The sequence below is a fragment of the Rhipicephalus microplus genome, chromosome 1 (assembly GCF_043290135.1).
Source record: "Rhipicephalus microplus isolate Deutch F79 chromosome 1, USDA_Rmic, whole genome shotgun sequence".
NCBI lineage: Eukaryota > Metazoa > Arthropoda > Arachnida > Ixodida > Ixodidae > Rhipicephalus > Rhipicephalus microplus.
This window is the reverse complement of record NC_134700.1, coordinates 281,539,042-281,562,279: the sequence shown is the minus strand read 5'-3', so window position 1 is coordinate 281,562,279 and position 23,238 is coordinate 281,539,042. Positions and strand designations below refer to the sequence as shown.

The 23,238-nt window shown below is 46.3% G+C and overlaps 1 protein-coding gene across 2 annotated transcripts in view; it reads right to left on the bottom strand.

Moving 5' to 3' along the window:
- Nucleotides 1–23,238, bottom strand: part of LOC119188272 (Eag-like K[+] channel) — a 336,652-nt gene that overhangs the window by 153,923 nt on the left and 159,491 nt on the right. The window contains exon 1 of one of the 2 annotated variants that reach the window (XM_075896044.1): nucleotides 21,074–21,243. The exons of the other annotated variant lie outside the window; for it this stretch is intronic. The gene's annotated coding sequence lies outside the window, so the exon portion shown is untranslated. Of the gene's footprint in view, nucleotides 1–21,073; nucleotides 21,244–23,238 lie in introns of those variants that run through there. 2 annotated transcript variants of the gene reach the window in all.

Here is a 23,238-nt window from a genome sequence, read left to right as displayed (position 1 = left end):
AAGCAAACTTAAAATATTTTCCACCTTGCGCAACGGGCTCGAACGGCGGGCAGGAGCTGTTCAATGATTTAAAATGGGGCGTAATTTGTAAAACTGATGTAGATGATTAATAATAATAAAAATAATAATTAAAATGGACAAAAGATGTACCTTACCACAGTGTTTCCCTCGCATAGGGGGAGCCAGGAGGATAAGTAAGCGTCGATAAGCGGCCACGTGGAAAAAAAAACATAAAAAGATTGATTTAAATTGACGGTTGATAACAGCGAGGGAAACATAGTCGTCATTGAGGGTGTTTTCGAAGTGAATGGTAGATGCGCTTTTTGATGCGTTGGTTTCTGTATCACTTGCTGAATCATAGCCACATTTCATCGATCCGCGGTGATTACGAGTGGAAAACCCTTCAGAAGTGTCAAAATGGCGATGGGCTATTCGAAGGAAGGATTTGAATTCGCCCGTTTGACTCGACCGCTTATTTCTATTGGCTAAGACGTTAATGCCGTGAATTTCTATAATTTCTCCCGTAATTATTACTTGTACGCATCTGGAGATGCCATCTGCTGACGTGAAGGTAATGCCTCGGGTAGCACGTGGGTAGCTCCTTTCTGTTTTTTTAGATGCGAAGCATCTCAGAAAGGGGGTTGATACGGTGTTCGGCGTGATCATCTTTACTGCGCATGCGCAACAGTTGGCCCAAGCACTCTGCGAACGTGGTCACGCGCAAGCGCGTTCCGGCCTGTGTAAGGGGCTGGGTAAGACGCTGTGGCCTGTCCCCCTTACATTTCCTTAACAGTCATGCAATGACGTCGGGGGATGAGATTCTGCAGACGTGTGATGGACCAACACATTCTATCCTAGTCAGCACGCACTAGCAGGCTGTAGCGAATTCTGGCCGGCGTAAGTGGTGGTGTAAGAGGCTGTGGCCTCTCCTCCTTACACTCTCTCAGCATTAGATGTCTGCCAAGATCGTGCAGCAGCTTGTGGAGTGGCGTAAGGCTCGACGCGCCGAAGCGCAACGTAAACGTCGGCAAGTGGACCCCGCCCGAGCTCCGGTCTAGAGAAGCCCATCTAAAACGGCAACGTCGGCATGAAACTGGTACAGATGAAATGCTGGCTCGACATGCCGAAACGCAAGCAATCTCCGTCGTACGCTACGCTGACGTGGACGCCAAGCGTCAGTCGATGAGGTGCGAGTTAAGCACTCCAATCGCGTTCGGAAATGGAGACGGCGCGCTGGTAACACCGACGAGACGCGAGCCAAGGAAGCCGAGCTGAAGCGCCGACAGTGGAAGGCCAACGCCGGTGAATCCTCGACGTGGCCGTCATCGGAAACGTCATCGGCAATGTCTCGAAAGTGACGCGCGCCCTCCACCGAAGCGCCTCCCGCAAGCGCTGGGCTCCGCCGGCCGATCCGGAACTTCTCGAAGACGGTCCTGCTCCAAATGCGTTGCCGTGCGCGTCGGCGACGTCGCGATCCTCGCGCTGTATCTTGATGGGACGGGTTCGACGCTGTCTAGAATGCGGCGAGGCGTGTCGATGTGCGCCTCTTACAGTCGCGGAAGACTTCAACCTTGTGGACAGCAGAGGAGGAAGAGAATGGCTTGTGGATTACATGCGTGACGTGCACTCACTGAAGTGCATGCCGGCGGAACGGGAACCACCAACCACAATAAGGGGAACGTTCATCTTTGTCAACTTCGACATCGCATGTTTGCAGGATCCTCTCAGCTTCCAGTTCACCGATCACAAAGCCATTATAGTCAAGGCGAAACGCGCGCAATCTCCGATCAAGCACCCGTGTCCATTCTGAAGAAACGACAAGAACTACGCCAGCCATCGCTTCAAACGAATCTTCCAGCGCTCTCGGCAGCACCCGCGTTCACGCCGTTGAACCCGTGATGCCACCTGTGAACCACGCTGCTGCTTCGGCATCCCATCAGGGTTTGCTTTGGGAAGGTGTCGTTAATTTTTAAGGGAGAAGACTCTTGTGCCTTGGGTCGTATGTCCCGAGACGTCGTAGTAGTCGTAGTCGCAGTAACCAGCTGCATTGCATTGCATGTCAATAAAATTCGGTGTCACAGCATATCCACGGAGTGAATGATGATGAGTGGGGTGAAGCGTCCATCCGACTGTCCATCCGCGCGTCCGTTCATCTGCTTCGCCCCACTCGTCATCATTCACTTCGTGACAATATGACCCCCTTGACAATATGGTGTGATTATTTTTCAATATTGCTAGACACATTTCTCAAACACCTTATACAGCTCTACAAGAGAAATGCAGGTGCACGAGAAAAGAAACCATTATTGATGACCACTCAAAAAAAAAGCCCCGTAAATCAGCCCAGCGATGCAATTGTTAAAACATCCAAACTACCCTTTCACTCAAGGCATGAATCTTCAATTTAGAGTACACATCAATCGAATTCATTGAAGCTTTGGAGGCTTGCTTTGATTGCCCCAGAGGGATGTTATGGAAATTCACAGATATCAAAAATATACAGTGAGTACAAGAAAGAACGGAGCTTCTCTAGGAGCGATGGCTAAGCGATCTAATCTAAACGATCAACAGTGGTCAATTCAGCGGGCTTGGGCAGCGGTGGGAAGGCTATGCCTCATTGCACATAATGCCCGGGCGGCAGGAGCAAGAGCGGGCAAGTTCATCCGTGCTTTTATCAATACATTATTTCCCGTCCGCCTGTATTTGAAATGTTCTACGCCCCGCCGCGGTGGTCTAGCGGCTAAGGTACTCGGCTGCTGACCCGCAGGTCGCGGGTTTGGATCCCGGCTGCGGCGGCTGCATTTCCGATGGAGGCGGAAATGTTGTAGGCCCGTGTGCTCAGACTTGGGTGCACGTTAAAGAACACCAGGTGGTGTTTTTTAACGTGCGCCTAAGTCTGAGCATTCCGGCCGCCGTAAGTGCTCCGAATCCGGTTCGGCGGCGGTGAGATCCGCCGAAAGGGCCCTCTCCGCGCCGATCGCTCTCGGACCGATTTTTACGGCGTCTGCCGCCGAATCGGTCACCGCGGACCAATAGGAGCGCTAGGCAAGGAATTTAGAAAAATGGTGGCCAAGCCCTACTCACTTGTTTTGCTGCAGTGCACGTAACTGAATGTTGAAACCAACGGGAGTTTAACCTACTGTGTGCCTACTTCGCCTCCGTATTTCGTGAAAGAGGTGACCGAGCTTGCTGTTGGCGTGACCGAGCTTGTTGCGGTCTTGCAGAGCAAAACGAACCCACCAATGCTGCTGGCATCGGTGGTTTTTCTGCTCTTCGTGCGTTACAAGACAGCCACTTGCCAGCAAAGTAAGCAGTACTGTCTTTTCTTGCTTCTTGCGTACGAGAATCGTCGAAGTATACACCACTGGATAGCGTAGTAGCGTTTTCGAGCCGCGACAACCGGGTGACAGCGCATCCATCCCGCATTCGCCCCGTAGTAGATGGAATATATGGCGGCGCGGGGCGCGTCCAGTGCGAACGACGCTTCGTTTCGGCGGCAGGGGAATTTCGGTCGCTGTAGAAAGTGGATGTTTCAGTGCGAACTAGGCATAAAGGTGGATTCACGCGAGGGCATGGAGGAGGAATTTTCGCAGCGTACGGCGCGTCACGTGACGTGTCCGTCATCGAAACTTGCCGCCCTCGCTTCATACGCTCTCCTCCGCTCGCGGCACGAATGGAGATGCATCCTCGCTATTTCGACGCCACCTTTTGACGGTCGTCTGCACTCGATAGAGAGGATTCAGCGTCAAATCTGTCAACATTGGTTAGATTGGCGTGGCTAGGAAGCAAGCTGGCGGCTTGAAAGCCACGTGCTTTAGTTTTGCGGCAACGACCGAATGTGGTTCATGCACCGTGGTTTCGTACGACAGTGGAAGACGCGAGTGGTTTTTGGTCGCATTAGCGCAGCATAAGCATAGGAGTTGAGAGTATGCACGAGAATTCCGCGAGCGTAGCTCCGGCTGTGTACATGTGGCGTCTCCGCTACTGCGCCGGATTAAACTCTAAACACATTAAACTAATCACGTGACTGTTCAGTCCGCGGAGCAGTGATATATCTTGCTCTCACGTGAGAATATAGCTTAAAAATCACAAGATGGGCGGCAAATACCAATTTAGGTTTCTATAATTCTTGTAAGCACGAAAGACACGTTGACGAGGCGAAGTACACAGGACAAGCGCTACTTTCAAGTGAAATTTTAATGAAAGGTAAAATCAAATGTATAGCTGTACCCACTGAAAAGAAAAGCGGGAAAACTAGACAAGATAAAACAACAATATGTGAAATTTCTGAGTCTGCACTCATTTAAAGCAAATGCCAATAACTGAATACTGATCGCCTCAGTGCCTGTTTTCATGTGCGTAAGCGCATAAATAAATCAAAGTGCGAGGCGTGGCACGAAATTTAGGCAAGGTCCGTTTTTCTCGTTTTTGTGGAACAGCTTACTTTACGACTGGTTTACGCGCAGAAGCAGATTTTCCAACTCATCGTGCAACTCTAACGCTTCGTTCCACCTCTTCCACTGTGGTTCTGTAGCCAGAACGATGGCGTGATTTGATTTTTCTAGCAACGCATCGCAGTGGACGCCGAAAGGCAAGTCACAGAAAACCACAATGTCCCAGTTGTATTGTCTCAACGTCGGTATATCCGCAGATGTCGCCACGAAGACAAATACTGACATCAAATCCATGTCTTCGAGCTCTTCTGCAACCTTCATGGAGTCCTGGCTCTGAAGCCAACGCTTCAGGTCTCGCCGAGAAGCCACGGTCGGCATGAGGGCTAGCGTCTTTCCCTGAGCGTTGTTTATGACAGCGTCTCCTTTCAGCTTCGTCATGAGGTTCTCGCACTGCGCCAAAAATGCTTGCAGCTCCGCGCGTGGATTGGCCATCATCATCTTTTTCGCTAAACAGCAAGCCGCCACAATGCCTCGCTCACGAAGCGTTGTACCAACTTCCTGTACTTCTGGGTCATCGGAACTGGACACAATGGAGCCTACTTGCGCCTGCCAGTCCAACTCGAGGAAGCAGACTTCGAGAACCGCTTCCTTGGCGTGTGGCCTCACGGGCGTTGCCAGGCTACATATTAGCTTCAGCGGTGTCCTCAGTTTTTCCAGGTCGCTTTCGAGACCACCCAGGCAGCAGGATTTGAGATCATCAGCGAGCGCTAACAACCACATTGATTGCAACGAGCCCGTGCTTCGTCTAGACACCTTCTGGAAGCAAGGCACTATCTTACGATAGGCGTGGCCGTGGTTCAGATAGTGCTCAAAATCACGCAAAACTAGAACATTTATCTCGGCTGCACCGATAACGCCGTTGTCCAAGAGGCACCACAGCACGTCGGGCTCCATCAAGTACACGCAGGCATCGGCCCCTCGCTGCCAAGATGACGCGGAAGGCACGATGCGGATTTCAGCTGGAAGCAGTATCCGTAGGTAGTTCACGAAGTAGTCGTCTTTGGCCATTTGATGGCCAACGATGACGGCGAGTGAGGACAGCTTTTGCCGTACTACGGTAAGGCACAGCTGACGCCTAAGCTCGGCTGGCCCGAAGGCTATGACGCAGTCTTCTTCACAGACTTTCTCGGTCAGCTCGGCTTCGCGAGGGCTAGGGATGTACAGGTCTTCTTCGTCTAGCGTCGGCTTGTCTCGAGTCCCTTCAAGATCTGCGAGGCACTGCAAAAAGTCGCAGCACACTGCGGCCCGAGCGTCGCCCATCTGCGCCATATTGGATAAACGATGGCGGCAAGCTGAGATATACCTCGGCTTTTGGTCCGGCTTTCAAGATGGCTTCGATTGACGATGCGATTGCCGGTGAGTGTTCTAGAAAGCACGACCTAAACTTTTCATTGCAGCGCTGACCGCGCGCTGGGAGAAGAACCTAAATTGAATTGATGGGCTAGTTGGAATAATGAACTATGATGAATATACCACATTCACAAGAAAAAGGAAAAAAAAAGATCCAGACACGTGACTCTCCTTTTTTTCTTTCCTCGTGGTCATGTTTTTTGTTTTTATTAAGTTTTTGATTACGTGATGAAAATGCATCAAGGTTTTACTGATATCCTATCTTTTTATTAACAACAAGAAAGCACCAGGCCCGCGCGGAAGGCGCAGCATGGTCTCAGCGAAAGCTCGAAGAGCGACATTTCAGAGCCTTTCCTAAACACCCATTAGATAACTGCTGCAAGCACACTTGGTTGATACCCATTACGGCATTAATAATAAAACCTTTTGTGTTGTAGGCTGGCCTTAGCTATGTCATTTTTCGTCACTCTTCTGAGAAGCGTGGTATCATCTAAACACTTGCAAGGAATTTCGTGCCAATTGTTCATGCAGTGGCTGATGACGATGACGAATCGTGCCTGAAGTGGGTATGCGTCACAGTTAATAGGTGGACAATAACAAGCGTTTGTAATGCGTTGACGCGTTGGACGATCTACAGGTTACGGTATTCTCATTTTGCGACGACTGGTTGTTCTTTCTCTGTTTTAAAACATTTTATAGGTCGTATTAACGCGATTGCTTTCAAGACAAGTTTGCCAACAAGTCCCAAACACCGGCATGGCTCAGTGGTTGAATACTGGGGTGGCACCCAGTGGACCTGAGTGCGAGCCCCAAGGTGTCATTGGTACTAGGTTTTTTTTCTTCCTAACTTTGTGCGTTTGAAGTTACAGACACCGGCGGCGGCCGACGCCTTCAAACTGGTGGTTAACAGAAGGGTACATGTTTTGAATTGAGATAAAGTGGCTCATACCCAGGAGGGGATCAGCCACACGGTATAGCTCATAACGTAAGGTCTAAGTGCATTGCGAATGCGGCAGAAGCATGCGCATTTGGGTCCTTATTAACGCGGTGGCTTTAAACAGTCCGTTTCGCAGAAATTCTGCGACGTTGGCTGTGAGGAAAAAAAATGATTGCATGACCAAGAAATGGACTATCGTTGAGTCACCAAAAAATTGAGAAAGATGACAATAAAATAAATAAAGATTTGTGGTCTGAGTCGGGATTGAATCTGGGTAATTTGCACGGCAGTGGGTGTTCTAACACTGCCATGCTTCTTTTTTTATTTGTGGTTTAACTTGTCACATGGGGGGACAAGCTAATATTACAATACACAAAGGACATAAAATAACAATTAATACTGCCGTCAAAGACTGCTAAAGCACACCGTGCCTCAAAATTCCTGCATAGTAAGCAGGGATTCTACCCTTTCTAACCATGAAGGAACACATTTATTTGCTCTTACAACTTCGAGAAACCTTTATATGCTTTTTTTAAATTACTGTCTTGCTGGTCTCCTGTCAGGGTCAAAGCGAAACCCAGCCAGTCGAGAGCACCATATAATGTTGACGGATTACCTTTTCTTTTATTCATGACGTCTGCTTTGAACACTGCCACGCCTCTGCTTGTGAATACAGTGTAGATACTTTCCTCTGCTTAAAAATGCAGGGAAAGTAACTTTCATGCTTTACAAACACATGCGCCCTGTCTACATGCTTAAAATGCACGGTTCAAGCATACATTGCCATCGGGTGTCAAAAGGTGAGATGATCATATTGAGTTCATAGTTTAAAAACAGTAAGCCACTGCATCCCAGTAAATGAGATCTAATAGGGCTCAACGAAGTTAGGGAAACAATGACGCTTATACAATAAGAACGGACACGTCCTATGCTACCGTGAATTAGTTGACAGATAAATCATAGCATATCCACCAAGTCTGCCTGCCTGTCCGTCCGTCCGTCCATCCGTCCGTCCATCCGTCCGTCCATCCGTCCGTCGGCCTGCCCACCCGCCCGTCCATCCGTCCGTCCGCCCGTCTGTCTGTCTGTCTGTCTGTCTGTCTGTCTGTCTGTCTGTCTGTCTGTCTGTCTGTCTGTCTGTCTGTCTGTCTGTCTGTCTGTCTCCTTGGAATGGACGCACGGACGAACGCTTCGTCCCACTCATCATTCACTCCGTATATACGCTGTGAAAACCACTAACGCCATTAGTCATATTATTCCCAAGGACATATACACACAACGCCATCTATAGAGCGACTCATAAACTATAGAGCTGGCTACTACTACTACTACTACTACTACTACTACTACTACTACTACTACTACTACTACTACTACTACTACTACTACTACTACAGAGGAAGGAATGACCACTGCGTAAGAAGCATTACCCCTCACAGAACAACCGAACATGCGCCTGCGCATTAGTTCATGGCACGCTTTAGTATGAATGCACTCTACATAGCGCCAGTATGTCCTTTTGTTTCTATCACAGGGTATTGAACTTCCGTGTCAAGTCTGTGTCCTTTCATGGTTCAACTCGAACCTTTGTGCGCGGAGAATCAACCTACATAGCATCACTTAGCTGAAGCCCAGCAAGAACGCAGAAGCAACCAGATTAAACTTCAGAATCGTCCAACTTCGCTGTTCGAAACCTTGCGCGAGTTGATCGAACCTCGCCATTTGCGATATAGAATTAGTTGAAACTCCGTCTTGCTATGAGCTCCTATCCTGCTAGCCTAGTCAGGTAAGCTAAGGTTCATTCCACCTTGATTACTGCGGTTTCTAGCAGAAGCCAGTAGTGAATAAAGGGGAACAAATTTTTGTAGGCAGGTGCGCGGCATGATGGTTCCGCCGTCAAGGCCACGTAGTATACGACAGACAGCGCGAGACTCTTGCGTCGGCCTTGTTGCTTGAGCGCACATGTGGGAATGAACCACGTAGTGGCGATGCAAGAACGAAATTTAATGACGCATGAAAGAAAGTGACCTGAATAGTGTCGTACGAGTGTTATGGCTACGAAACTACTAGCGAAAAAAAAAAAAACACGACAAGCCGTAATACAAGTCGGGTGACGTATATGAAACGCCATCTCGTAGTCTCGAGGAGATTGGTCGGCGCAGTGACTCCGCGCGTCGTAAATCACGGCGTTGAAAAGACGAAAGTCGCTTTTATTAAAAGATAGGTGCAGATGTGGAAGCATGCGAAGCACACGCAGATTGCCACTGTAAACGGAAATGCCGTATAACAAATGAAAATGAAGGGAGGCTGAGCCTTTTGAACGTGTGCTCTATTCACACAATTGTCGGTGCGGCTGTGACTGACAAAAGTGAATTGTGATGCGTGAAATGTCGTCATGAGCACGCAAGCAAGAATATTATTTGCTTTGCACCTCGTGCTGAAATGAAACTCGTCGGGCCGCGGACAACCGTGGTAGTTCAGCATGGCGCTGCTATAAATCTCGCGAGCACGCATCGCTAAAATATTGCGTGAATGTAACACATAGCGCGGAACAGGAGCGGTATACGGAAACACGATCTGCAACAGCGCAGATTAAAAATTCCGGTGACTCCGAATGGCTGATTCGTTTGCTTCTAGGAGTAAAAAGTTTATCCACGGCCACGCTAGTGAGGCAGCTATTTTAAAAAGCAGCGATAAATGTGTGCCCTTCTACTTCCTTCCGAGGCAGACCTACGCTACTGTTGATGTCGGCGGAAAAGACTTTCTGGCTGCTACCATTAGTCTTCATTAGCAGTCCGTCGGACATGGTATAGGTTTCTTCTTGTTGTTCTTTTTTGATGCGATAGAAGAGTAAATGAACGAAAGAAAAAAAAACGAACTTTTGTTGGGCATGCGGTATTAAATTGCAAGTGAAGAAAAACTTCCAACGAAGTTAGTATACTGAAGTGCTTTAAAGCTTCATAAATAATTCAAACTTTAGTAGACGAGGAGAGGGATGGGGAGAGGTGCTCCTATTTAGGCAGGTTTATGGCTGCGATCATGATAGAAATGAACAGTAATGACAAAGTACAAAAGCAAAAAAGCAAAAAAAAAAGCACCTGGCCTGCTCGGAACTCGCAGCACAGCCACAGCGAAAGCTATAGAAGAGCGACCTTTCAGAGCCTTTTCTCAGCACTCTTTGGGTAACTGCTACAATAAAACTTGCTGGGTACCCACAACGCCATAAATAATCATACTTTTTGTGTGGTGGGCCAGCATTCACTATGATATCATTTGCCATTCTTCGGAGAAGCGTGGTATCCGATGCACACTCGCTAGGAATCTTGTGCAACTTTTCATGCAGTGACTGACGACGATGAAGAGCTATGTCTGGAGTGGGTATGCGCCACAGTTAATGGGTGATCGAAAGCACGCTTTCTAATGGGTTGGAGCTTTGGACGACCCCCTCATTACGCAATTCGCAATGTGTGACGCCTGCTTGTTCCTTTGATGTTCTAAAGCACTTTATTACTCATACTAACGCGATTACTTTCCCGACATCAAGCCTGCTTAAGGCCAGTTTCGAGAGGATTTCCAAGTACAAGGGTGAAGAGACACAAACAAGCCAGCGCTTGTTTGTGTCTCTTCTCTTCGTCCCGCGAGTTTGTGCGCTGTTTCTGCCCATAATGTATCACCAACTAGCCCAACTTTCAGTCTTACAATGGTTGCTCAGTGGTAGAATACTGGCTAGCACGCTGCGGACCCGGGTTCGAATCTCGTTGCGTCCTTGATGTTTCTCGATTACTGAGCTTTATTTCTTATTTCTTGCGGTGTTGGTGACGGGCGGCGGAGGACGACAACTACGCCGCCGCGCATGACCCGTGTTATGACCTCATAACAACTTTCGCTGTAAAAACAAAAAAAAAACAAACAAAAAAAAACAATGCACGTAAGCGAAACTGCAATAGAAGAAAAGCGCGCGCTCACGTGTCCTTTTGGCGGCAACTCCGAAAAACAGCGCTTTTGTCTCTCGTTTTCAATTTTCTTCTGGTTTTTATTAGTTTCTCTTGAGGAAAACAAAACAATAAGCACGTTTTTTTTTTGGTGTTACTCAGGTTGGCTAGAAGCGGCAATGAAATTGCAAGCCCCAACGCTAAACATTTCGTAAGATGTGAGTAGTGAATCACAAGACACAAAGCGTTTTTGACCTTGAGGTGAACCAAGTGAGAGTAATTTCTCTGAAAAATTAAGCTACTGTACGTCGTACAAATCAATTATGTCGTCACGTAGAAAACGCACTTATTCATTCAATGTCTTTATCAGAAATTGAATAAACAGGTGTGCTTATCGATGTTTTTATCGAGAGGATGTCTTTATCATCATCAAAGGTAGCATGAACATCACGGAAACAGAAGGGTACATATCGCTAGTAGGATTATACACGTGCACAGAACTTACGAAATGAACCTTATAATTACGAATTTGGTTGACAATAGCCCTGGGAATTTCCTGTCTTGCAATCCCCGATCCCCTCTGCCACGCAGAGTAGCAAGCCACTGATCTGCAGATGCCAGCTAAATTCTCTGCTTTTTGATAAAGAGTTTTCTCTATACATCTCAGGCTCCCTCAAATAAAAAAAATAGTGGCCTACAGGGATAAGTTTCTTCCTTTAGTGTATTCGCACATGGTTAATATGGACTACGATGTGACGCCACTAGATAGGACTGTCATCGTTAGGGATCAATCCGTTTGTTCTATTATGAAGACTGTAAAATAGGTTTTGTCTTACTAGACTGGCCCATTGTTTAAAAGAAGATAAATTCTAGCCCTGGCGGCTTGGAACGAACAGTAACTTTGCGCGAAATAAGTCTTGACCTAATCTTCTCGTAGGTTCTCAGGTTGATTTCTAAAGCTTTCTTCTTTTTTTTTGGTTTTCGCATATAACTTTGCTCAGTGAACGAGGGGGTCGGGTAGTACTTGATATATGTACCCAAATATCCACAGGCGTTTAAAACAGAAAGACTATAATTTGCTCAATGGACACAGTGCAAGCTCGATGCTGTGTTGAGTTGCTTGTTGTATTCGCTTAGCCTATTACTCCCGCTAGCCTTCATGCAACGTCGTTGGTAGAATTATTTCTTCGGGGGTGCAAAAGGAATGTTGCAATGCGGCTGCGGGAGGGGGAGAGCACTGGTGTAGCTTACGTTAGGGCAAATACTAGAGAAACTTGAGAGGGGCAAGTGCCTTTCTTTCAGCCCCCTGCGTACCCCCCTATATACCTTCATGTCCTGTGATGCTAGAGCCATGCATAAATTTGTGGCACGCTTATATTGACTACCTATAAAATTATGACACGATAATCTCTGAAGGCCGACCCTGATGCGACGAACAATTTATTTTGACGGATGACTGGAAACTGATGGATATGTTTTCTATTTGATTATGATTTTATTCATAGTCAAGTATATTTTTGTTGAACAATACATTCGAAGCACGCACCCAGAAGCCCATCTTGGCGTAAAAGAAACATTGTTAGATCTATACATATATGTGCATATGTAACGAAAACTTTGTGACGTAATCCAGGAATTTTAATTGCATTATAAGCGACTCACAGGTCGATCACTTTCCAGCGTATCTTTGAAGTGCATCGCAAAAGGTGTCCTTTCTCTTCCCGTATAAGTGCCGTACTCAAGCTGGTAAAGTTCTCAAGATAGTAAGGATGTATGTTATAGACTTTAACAAAGTCGCACCGTATCTGTTGCTTGGAACCACTGTCGAGAAGTGCGCTGGCTTTACGCTACCTAAAAATTTGTTGCAAGGTTAATCATTGGTGGTGTCGCTGTAGAAAGGTCAGTGTGACAGAAGTTGCTGAGCGTCGTATCTTCTCGACCACCGTTTAAAAAATGCACAAAACGCGAGAAGTGTTATTAGGCTTAGCCTTTTAGGCTTGGCTGGTATACAGCTGGCCCCGTAAACAGTGACGGTTGCATGAAGACCATAGTTGCTTAATCGCATAGCCGTATAGCTCAACATGTCCCAAATGACTAGAAAAAATTAAGCCAGCTTCGCAATGTAGTTGAATAACAATGCGCAAGGTAACGGAACTCAAGAAGAACACGAAGACGCACACACAGCGCTAGACTTAAAAAAAAACGGTATTCTTTTAACGGTAGCGCTGCATGTGTGTCTGCGTGTTTTTTTTTCGTGTCCTGTTATATTGCGCTACCATTGTTATTCAGTTATGTCGTACCCCCACTGCAACTTCATTCGCACTAGGGGTGCCAAGCCCAGATGAAGTGTGGAGCTGGGCAGCCCTCTTTGTTTTTAGTGTTCTCTTTGCTTCTTCGTCTACTTCTTTCCCTTCCTCTTCTGCATATTTTCTGTATTTTGTCTCTCTTTAATTATACCTATTTATTTCTCTATGTCTGCATTATTCTCTTTCTTTCTTTCTTTCTTTCTTTCTTTCTTTCTTTCTTTCTTTCTTTCTTTCTTTCTTTCTTTCTTTCTTTCTTTCTTTCTTTCTTTCTTTCTTTCTTTCTTTCTTCTTTCTTTCTTTCTTTCTTTCATCCTTCCTTCCTTCCTTCCTTCCTTCCTTCCTTCCTTCCTTCCTTCCTTCCTTCCTTCCTTCCTTCCTTCCTTCCTTCCTTTCTTCCTTCCTTCCTTTCATTCATTCTTTCTTTCTTTTTTTCTTTCTTTCTTTCCTGTCTCTCTCTCTCTCTCTCTTTTATTGTGTGGTTCTTTCTCTCCCTTTTTTTGATGCTCTATTCTCTGTAAATACTTATTTGTCTCTATAGCTACTTTCATCTATGTTATGTTTTTTTATTTTTTGCACATTAGCCTTGGCCGTTACAACAATACTCATGCACACCGAACAATGAATGAACACACATTTGCTTTATCGCCTCGCTGTATATCCCAGCATGCCATGGACTACTAGAAAAACAAAATCGACAAACTACGGAACGCGAAACTACACATATCGACCGATTAAAACCCGCGTGGACGACAGGGTTCGAGTCTCTTCAGCGAGGCCGAAGCCGTTCGGTCAAGGTCAGTGAATGTGGCCTGCTGTTATCCTCAACATGTCGCCGCGTAAAAGCCATCGAAACGGGATTAGCCGGATTCGATCATGGTTTGAGGCTACACAGTGCCACATTTAAAGGACATTCGCTGTAACGGAGCTGGCAGCTAACTGGAACAGATAAGTGACCGGAGGCAACGCCTGAGCCGGCTGCGGGTACGCCGTAAATCTTCGCCTTCGCCGCAACCAAGGGAAAAGGGATACAACTGCGAGAGGCTGTAAACGACCAAAGTCACCCTGTCCTGGCACGCGCCTTATTTATGGGCGCGGGACACAGCTGAACGCTGCGGCCGCTAACGGTCGGTGCTAAATGTATACGGGTCTGCGTGGAAAAGCGTGAAAACGCGGTTGTTATTTAGTTTCTGACCTATTTACTGTCGGTCAATGTCGGCGGCACTCCACGGCACTTCGGCCAGTGCGCCGATGCCGAATGTCACAGGCGCGGCGGGACACTTATCGTAAAGACACAAGGGACGCTCCGTCGTTGGGCGGCGTAGACGCCAAGTAAAAACCCCCGGGGACGCTTCTCGTGGGAAGACACATTGAATGAGAGCCGAGTCAAGCGTTTTTAGGCTTAGCGCTGTATAGTTTCCTGCCCTCTGAGCGCGAAGTTCTTATGCTCCATGCCAAGTTGCGCGAAAAGCTATTCTAGGACAATGTGCTGAGTAAGCTAGAGAGAGGAAAGCCATGCTTGCGTGTGTACCTTTCCCGATTTCACACCGTGTTGGATTGCGACATGAGCTGAAACTGCGTTGTTACGATGAGAGGGAGCGAGAGAGGAAAAAGGGCAGTGATTAACCGGAGGATATCTGGAGGAGGTTGGTTTGCGCGTACTGTAGGGACTCGAAGCAACCGGAGCAAGAGAAGAATGAACAATATGAGACTAGCTGTAGCGGGACCAAAGTCGACTCTCCCTCGTAAAACTGTGCCATTGAGGGTCGCGTGCTGCGCGATTCTGAGACGAAGAGGCGCACAACCTCGCATCACCAGTCGCACTTTGTTTCGAAATCAACTATTTCTAGATAAATCAATTCGCGGCTTTATAGCCTTTGACGGAAAGTTGCAGAGACGACAACGGCCCATGTGTTGCCGTACATGACCGTGTAAATGGATTAACTAACAAAGTAAAAAAAAGTTGTGTGCGATACGCACATGAATATATGAGCATAGCATGCCCACGGGTTCGCATAAGCTCTTACGTAAGGGCTGTGACACACTGAAAGCTCTCGAGAAAGTTTCGTAAATCCTCGCGAAGTGTGTACGTATACATATGGTTGCGTAAATGGCGGAGTTCGACGACGTTCACCATAGATCCTGTTTGCAGCTCATGATGAGCGCTTGTGCCTGTCTAGAATAATTCGCAAATGGACTTAAGCATGAGTTGAAACAAATTTGTGTATATATGAACCTATTAGCCATATGTGAACTGTCTTGTAATGTCCGTCTGCAGTGTATTTTCACGTGATATGCTCTACTGTCTCGCATTTCGTGCCCTCATTGTTCCTTCTTATGACATATTTTGTCCGCTAAGCGACAAGAAATAGCCGGTGCCACCATAATGGCATCATCTTCTTCTATTTCATCACTTCAATAAAATAAATCTATGCGTTAAAATCACCAGGACGATTGCTGCCAGAAAAAAAAAAGAAAAGCTTGTCATACACGCTGCACAATTAAAGATGTGATACGATGTTCCGAGCAAGGTATGATAATATCTAAAAAGTTCATGTGTGATGTAAAAATGAGTTTTATTTGTAAAAGTCAAGAAGCAGAAAAAGGTGCCATGTGACTCCTTTTTTTTTTTCTTCTTAAGAGTGCGTAATAGGTACAGATGTAGAGTGCAGTCGGTACAAATGATTGTATCTGCGTGTTATCTGTTTTGAAGTTTTGATCTACAGATACAACATAATCACAGCGTTTGTTTTTGTGAGCATCATGGTTCTGACTTGCAGTGTTTACGAAAAATACACAAGAGCTAAAGCCTAGTTTCCGCAAATTGCACATATAGCACGTAATCTACATGGCGACTGATACGCGATACAAACGAGCATGTACATTAATGTGAAAGACATGGTGAGCCTCGAAGCTAAAGAATCATGCCCCAGCAGAAGTTATTTTCGTTTAGACATAGTGCATTCTAAACATGGCACATTCAATTACGTATGCAAATGTGATGATATATGGTGTGGGTGGCTATCATGGCTGTTTTATTTAACAGCACTTATAATAGAACGTTGTTATGAGCGTACGTATACACAGTTTACGTTGGATGTGTCTCTTAAGAACAAAAATATTGAAACAGGCTACGAGAAAGCGAAGGTATTTTAATGCAGCATGAGCGCAACTTGTACGACCAGAAAAAAGAAACATAAACACACGTGGTGTTATATGTCTGACTAAAAATTATTTCCTGAAATAACTGCAATCTTACATAACTCGTTTTTTTTTTTCAGATGCGAAGCTGCTGTATGACTAGCCTGTGTAATGTCTGTCCTCCGTCCACACTGCTCCCCTAGCCGCAGGTGCTGGAGCGGTGCCAAGTAGCTCACGCCCTCCTAGCAGCGCGCTGTGACATATCTCGCCTTCTGCTACGCGCTTGCCACGTGTCAGCTTTCCCTCATTTTGCCCTCTCCAGCACTCGCAATGCTCGAGCCCACTCTTCAACTAGGCATCATCTCACCCGCGTCACCTCTCTCCATCTGTCAGCGAGAAGTCGAGAGCCGGCGGGTCCGCGCTCTGCCCCCGTCTCGAGTATCTAGCGGCGTGCGAGAACGTGGACAGTGCGCCGCTGCTTGCGCGCGATCAAGGCGGCTGAAGGGACGCCGTGGCGGCGTGCTTTCCGCTAGTTGGCGCATACCTTTCCCGGCGGTTGCCGGCGTTGCGAGGGTTAGCAAAGCCGGTTGCCTTCGCGAATGGCGACGTCAACACCGATGAGGCGCGAGCCAGGGAAGCCTAACGCAAGCGTCGGCAGTGAAAGACCAGCGACATCGACGAGGTGAGAGTCAAGAATACCGATCGCGTTCGAGAATACAGACAGCGCGCGGGTAACGCCGACGAGACGTGAGCCAAAGAAGCCTAGTGCAACTGTTTTCAACTCGTCCTACCTCCCGTGTCTCTGCGTTTCAAGCAAACGTTTACTCGAGCAAACTATACACTGAGTTTCGCTTCAAAATCGTTTTTGCAGCACTCTCGTTGACGCTCGTTTCAACCGAGTCAACGCCGTGCGCACCGCTGCTGCTTTGCGTCCCATCAAGGTTCCCTTCGGCAAGATGGTCCGTAGTTTTTTCACAAGCACACTTTTGTTAACACCGTCAGAAGAATCACACCAAGTCTGTTCCTACCTTCTGCTGTATTGTACTAGTTGTTATGTGTCTGTCAAATACATTCAGAGAAGCGGTTCGGCTAATGGAATTGAAACGCATGACGCACGTTCTTGCATTCTCTGGTCAGCGTTACCTTGGCCACAAGAATAAGCGCATGCAAGTATCGCTCGATATACATGCGAAGCATCTTTTGCTCGTGGGTATGCCCTGCGAGTGCGTCAACCGACATCCGCACTCACACTACACCTGCGCAACACTCCTCCTTCCCTCTCTCCAACAGCTGCGTGTTCCATTTTTCTCCTACCACATGCTTCCGATCGCTCCCCCATTGCGCATGCAAATTTACGAATTCGGTGACGTAATAACTCCGCTGTACTCAGTCTCGCATAAGAATACACAAATAACGACACTTTTGTGCCTGAAGAAATATGCATGCACGGTTACACCAATAATAATTGTTGGAGTTTCACGTCCCAAAACCATGATATGACTAATAGATTTCTTCATGCAGGACTCCAGAAACGTCGATCACCTCAATCTTAGTACACGGGCCTGTATAGAATTTCACCTCCATTGAAATGGGGTCACTGCGGTCGGGATTTGATCCCGGTATACCTTCCGTTCAGCAATCGATTGCTATGACCACTACCTTAGCAGGTGCAACAAAAGCGAAGTTTGGGGTGGTGCTTGAACTCCATCTAACTGTACACTGGTAAAACATACCTGCTTTGAAATCCCATCCACCTGTAAAAATTAAGCATGCTGTGATTGTCCAATACGTATCCTCTTCATTAGTGCTGAGGAAACAATACTGTGATGACGCCAACAGATTGTCATATCTTAAGCGGCTAGACCCAATACACAACAAAGAGGTACGCTTGTTTTTGCTATTCAAGCCTGTAATATGAACGTGTATAAGCAGCTGTATGTGACAAATTGTTCATTTTTTGTGCGAGAATATGTGAAACACCAGTGGTACATTCTAGAACCTTCACGTCATGTCATATGTCAATTTATGTCTATGTGACTGAAGTCTGTTTTGTGGTTGTTGCAAACGTAGGTCTCATAAAATATGGTACGCTGAATTGCTATTACTATTAATCGGCTGTTATGCAATAATTTTTTTCTAAACACAAGACCATACTAATCAGAGATTAGGGATAGTTTACGGCTCCCGTATGATGGATTATATAGTGCATTAGACCGCCCGCCACAGTGGTCTAATGGTAATTGTGCTCGACTGATGACCCGCAGGTCACGTGATCAAATCCCAGCCGCGGTGGCCGCATTTTCGATGAAGGCGAAAATTGTTGAGGCCCATGTGCTTAGATTTAATAAATGCGGAGTGAAGTTCAATCCGGTCCTTCCTTCCTTCCTTGCTTCCTTCCTTCCTTCCTTCCTTCCTTCCTTCCTTCCTTCCTTCCTTCCTTCCTTCCTTCCTTCCTTCCTTCCTTCCTTCCTTCCTTCCTTCCTTCCTTCCTTCCTTCCTCTCCCTCTCTCTTCTCTAGGAAACACAGGCCTGAATGCCTTAGCGCGCGCGGGCCTGTGTAATCGCGTGTGTAAAAGGCTCTGTTCTCTCCCCTTTACACTCTCTCAACACTCCCGTGATGGCGTCTGGGAACGAGATTATGCAGACGTGCGATGAACGCACGTGATCTCACGTGGCGTGGCTGGGTACTTCAACGAGAGTTCGGGACGAGTAATAGCAACAGATACTACAGTGAATCCGTGGTGTGATCCACTTGAAAGGACGCGTTTACACCAGACAAGGAGCCTGTGATGAACGGAACTCGGAGTCGACCCGTGCGCTGCTTCGCATGGTGCTCATGGTTCCTTTTAGTGGGAGTTGGTGTAATTTTGTTTGTTATTATTTTTCAACATGTTGCATCTCAAGGGATGGTACGGCTAAAGAAAGATTAACTGCCTGACAATGGCCTCACCACCCGAGCACTGTTCAACAGGGTTTGGAATACATCAAGAAATTACACAATAGAAAGCGGTAGCACTGAGATAGAAGATGACAGTACTATCAGCAGTTGACGACACACAAGGAATAATGTAACTAAATATTAATTTTTCTTTTTGATGCGAAAGTCGTAAACCACACCTTGCTTGATGTATTGCTCATACTATGAGAAGGCACTCAGGACAGCAAATGTGACTTAACAAGACACTTAAACATAGATGTTGACATGGCTTAATTCACAATAATTGAGTCTTGGAGATGGTTTATTTACATGCGCATTAAAAAAAAAAAACCCTGGTGCCCGAAATTTCCAGAGCCCTCCACTACGGCGTCCATTATAATCATATCGGGGTTATGGTACGTTAAACTCCAGCACGAGGTCATCTACAATTTTTTTCAAAAACGAACATCATGACGATGCCATGACCAGCGGCGATGACTGCCATGAGAGTTCACTGTCGCAGTAAACGATACAATAGGAAGCAAACTGCAAATGTGTAATGAAGCCATCAACGCAACGAGATGAATTTCACTATTTTGCTCAAAAATGTTGTGTGAAAACTAGGTATATTTAAAAAGAAAAAAAGGAAGTTCAATAAGAACAATAGCAAAAAAGGAAGTGGCGTAACTTAATATGAATGTCTGGGAGCGTAAGCCTATCTAAGCTTCATGAAACTTTGCTGTATAAGTGGTGGCTTGACGCTATAGAAGTTGCAAGAAACAGCAGCCGCCCGCTTTATTTCGTTGCTAAGAGAAGCTCACCCTGCGAAATTAGAGCAGAGTTACACTTAACAAGGAGGAAGTGTTACAGCAAAACTTTGAGAGAACAAAAAAATAATAGACGAGCTTTTTGGGAAGATATACTCATATTTCATCGTTAAGTGCTTTCGAACCCGCTTGTGCTCACGCAAGCTCGAAACTTTATTAGGTCAATTAAGAAAGAGTCGCCGAGGAGGCCGCATTTTACTGTTTATTTTGAACTTTGGATCACAGTGAAAAGAAATGTGATACCGACGCATATTCGGGCTCTCTGTTTTGATGAAGCATTTTCAGATGACGCCAGGCGTGCTCGCTGAAGATTTTGAAATTTTTCTTAATCAGTTCACTACGCACTAGAAGAATTTTCAGCCAGACAGACGTTTATGATGATTAAACATTTACTATTTTACGTTTTGTGATAAGATCCAAGTGTTATAGCGTCAATGCCGCATAGATGTTGCAAAAACAAACAACCATAGTAAACGAACTACCAGATAGCACTCATATCAGATGACAGGCGACTGATGCGAGCATAGATATTCCCAAAATGTTCTTGCGCTCGGAATGATCAAATGTGCGAACGCCGTATGATAAGTATCAAGTCTATCTTGATGCGTGCTTTGTGGCAACCAGCCTTCGCTAACGATATTTACAGCATCGCCTGCAACCTTACTTCAACTCACTTCCTAACAGTCATCGCGTAAGCACTGTTCTTTTAAAACCAATTAAGCCGAACTAATGAACACACACACACACACACACACACACACACACACACACACACACGCACACACACACACACACACACACACACACACACACACACACATATATATATATATATATATATATATATATATATATATATATATATATATATATATATATATATATATATATATATATATATATATAGTACACGCGCTGCGCGAGACACCGTAATCTTCATTAACATCGCACTTGACGAGCCACACGTTGTACCTTATGTGCATCAGTTAGGCTTTCTATACAACCCCAATTTATGAGCATGGACTTATATTTGGGTTTAGAGAATAATATTTTTTTTTATGTCTCTGCCTCTGCCTTCTCCGCAGTGTTGCAGAATGTGAATCGTGTTTACGATCTAGCACTAACTAGCATAAACAATAAACCACAGATTATCAGGTGCCTGCAAAATCGCCATAGATACGAGGAATTAAAAAACCACATGACGGGACGTACCTGTTTTTTAAGTCAGAATGTTTGTCGTCTTCTTCGTAAGGCGTGAGTCAGGCGAATATTTTTCGTTTAGCGCCTTTTTCGGGCGAATGCTTACCGTAAAGAAAGAAAAAAGAAAAACAACTCCACGCTCGTGAGCCCAGCAGATTTACCGCTCCTTGCGTAGGAGCCAGCCATCTGCCGTCCTCGCTTCGATTCTGCCAATCCGAGGCGAAGAAATCGGAGCAGCTAGTGCGTCACTGCCGTCCCGCGTCATGACAACATCGCCAGCACACGCGCAGGCCGCGTAGCGCACCTCGCTTGCCCTATAAGAACGGAAGCTCTCCTGGAGCATCGCTGGGCGCTGTATACGAGCGCGTGTGCCTTCGTTTTCCAGCGGAAAAAAACAAGAGGTCGGTCTTTTGCGAAGTACTTTTTGTCCACGTCCTCTTTTCGCATTCGCGATTGTTCGTTGTCGTATAAGAAACAATGTACCCGCCAGTCAGTAGAATTAGCGGTGACGTTATTATCCTCCTCGGTTAGAACCACCGAGCTGAATGCGGGATGTGATTCCGATCGCAGGAAAAAAAGCAAGGAAAGGAGTGCGGATAGTGATCCAAGAGAATCAGACGATTCTTCGGCCGCGTTCTTATATGCGCACCTTAGCCTCTTATGCAATGAATCCTCATCGACTAGCTCAGCTCTGTGAAGCTCTGAAGACGTATTGCGTATACGGTCCACACGTGTACGAAAGCAAAACATTAGCGATGTTCTTTTGTTCGTTTTCCTGTCACTCCGTTTTTGTCCACGAGCTCCCAACATTCGGGCTTCTTTGCGCCTGCATCGACGCTTTAGTGAACGGCGGGTGAGCGAAGTGGCTTTCCCGCTTTTTTCTCCAAATGCATGCTGGGATAAGGTTTCGGCCTCCGTTGCTTCTACGGCAGCGGCGTGGGAGGGGTCGGTAAGACGCGCGAATGTCCGCAACAGGTGGCCGACGCCATTGGGAGACTGTCGTCTTGACAATGGGCAGCAGCACCGTGATGGAATGAGGATTTTGTTTTGTTTAGCGCTCGGCATTGACCAAGGCTGCTTTTGCAACAGCGCGTAACGTCGCCCACCCAGACGCTGTTTTGACGTCAGAGCTTTATTCACGCAGGCGTTGTCGCTACTGTTTTTTTTTTTTCTCTCGTCTCTCAAAAAAACACAGATGACGTGCGCGAGATAAAGGTGGGTAAAGGAGAGAGAGAGAGAGAGAGAGAGAGAGAGAAAGGGGTGTATATGAAGATCAGTGGAAAAGCGTTGCTGGGAAAAATGAAATGTCAGCAGCAGCTGCCGTTTAAGAGGTCCCACGTTCGCGAAGCAGTACTCGTTTCAGATCAGTGGCGAAGAACAAGCACCTTGAAATAACGAGACGCGCATATTACGCACGCGGTCCAGCCGATGATGAAACAACTTTGACGAACGAAAACCATTGTGTGTCCCATTCAAAATTAGTGTGGGCCACTCGACACTCTAGTAGGCGCAGTTCTTATTCTTTAAACTAGGCCACCTTGCGGCAGATAAGATATTTTCATTTTTAAATGAAACCATTGTACGTTTAAATGTTTCCTCGTTTAACCGACAACGTCCTGCACCGCACTCTGAAGAGCGCACCCGTCCTGTGTATTTTTTGAAGTGTGTATTCTTTAGACCATAGAGTTTCCCACAATACTTACTAGAGGGAACTCTGGCACTAGTGTCTATGGGAGTTGCAACACACGGCGCTTCAACGAGGATGGGAATGATGGGTAGTACACACATTTGTCTAATTTTCGTACTTCTGGCCTGATTCTGGCTCCGTGTGTGTTCGTGTGGCTTGGAGCTATTTTTTCACGAAAACATAAATTACCAAATGTTCACCGTTTGCGCTTCACAACCTTATTCTTTTAAGCTTACTATTTCGAATCAAGTCCCTAAGTTCAAAAGGGTTCGTTCTTTCTTTAAAAACTAAACCGTAACCAGTAATAAACGAAGTCGCAAGTACGATTCGCCGCCAGCAAGTACGAAGACTAGGCAAATGTGTGTACTACCCATCATTCCCATGGTCGCTGAACGATCGCAGCGCCAGAGTGCCCTCTAGTTAATTTTGAGAAACTCTATGCTTTAGACATCTTAAAGTGGGGCTCAGGAGTAACTTGGTGCGACTGTCT